The sequence below is a fragment of the Oreochromis aureus genome, linkage group 10, assembly GCF_013358895.1.
Source record: "Oreochromis aureus strain Israel breed Guangdong linkage group 10, ZZ_aureus, whole genome shotgun sequence".
In the NCBI taxonomy this organism is placed as follows: Eukaryota; Metazoa; Chordata; class Actinopteri; order Cichliformes; family Cichlidae; genus Oreochromis; species Oreochromis aureus.
This window is the reverse complement of record NC_052951.1, coordinates 32126705-32128138: the sequence shown is the minus strand read 5'-3', so window position 1 is coordinate 32128138 and position 1434 is coordinate 32126705.

Below are 1434 nucleotides of genomic sequence, written 5' to 3'. Positions count from 1 at the left end.
CAGAGTCCTCTGTGTGAATACAAAACACATTTTTCAACTGATTTCATTTATTAAAGGGAAAAACCAAACCTACCTGCCCTGTGTGGAAAAAGTAAAACCTAATAACTGATCGGAGTCAAGCATTTGTAATGACTTTCACTGTGGAGGACCTTTTCTGCAGGATTGTTTGAATTCGGACACATCGAGGATTTTTGAGCATAAACGGTGTGTTTAAGGTCACGACAAAGCATCTCGGTCGGATTTAAGTCCCGACTTTGACTCGACCAAACCGACTCGGCCATCTGAAGGGATGTTTTTCCATCCCTTCAGATGGATGTGCTGGTGTGCTTTGGATCATCGTCCTGCTGCCAAACCTGAGTGCTCTTGTCCTATTATTGTCCTGCAAGATTTTCTGGTAGAGAGCAGAATTCATGTTTCCATCAGTTAAGTGAGTCGTCCAGAAGCAGCAAAACACCTCAGACCATCATGACCTCCATGTTTCACTCTTGGTGTGATGATCTTTTTATGAAATGCTGTTAGTTTGATTCCAGATGTAATGCGACTCAAACCTTCTGAAAAGTTCAGCATCTGTCTCGTCGCTCGTCAGAGTATTTTCCTAAAACTCTCGGGAATCATCAAGTTGTAATTTGACAAATGTGAGACGAGCCATCGTGATGGTTTTCTCCCTGAACTCTTTGTTTTTGTCGACTCAGTAGGAGGGACACATGGGTTTGAAGTGGGGGTGGGATTACATCAGGAATCTGAGCCCCTTGTTTGCAGGGGTGATGGACAGGTGAGGGGTCACTGTCCGGACAACATCATGATCTGCAGTGAGAGTGGGGAGCAGGTGGAGGGCAGCCTGGAGAGGTGGCGGTATGCTTCCGAGAGAATGTAAATCAGTAGAAGTAAGACAGAACACAGGTGTGAGAGTTTGACAGGTGCAACAGTGAAGATACGAGGAGCAGAGGTGGGACCAGTTTAAATACCTCAGGGTAAACTTCAGGTAAAGACTCTTGTATAAAGCTTTTTCTGTTCTGTGATATTATTACAGTTTAATTTGGTTACACTGTTACACTCATTGTACCTACTAGTGAGTCTCCCGAGTTTTCTTTGAGGTTTTTTCTTCCTTTCCTCCATTTTCTCACTTTCAGCTGTACCTTGGTTCCCTCATGTGTCCATTTAGCCCTCAGGGTGTATACATTTGTAGTCCCATCCCTCTCAGTCTGTTTTCCAGTTGTGGATTTTATTTGGTCAGCCTCTGACCTGGAGAAAAGGTTCACTTCTGTTTGTTTAAGCCCTGCCTCAGTAATCCTTTCATCTGCACCATATTAACCTGTTGTTCACTTTGTTCCACCTGACTATTACCTGCAATCATAAATATCAGGCAGGAAATGTGAAGAAATTCACTGTGAACGTTTATGTTTTGGATTTTTTCACAAAGCACAGGAAGACGCG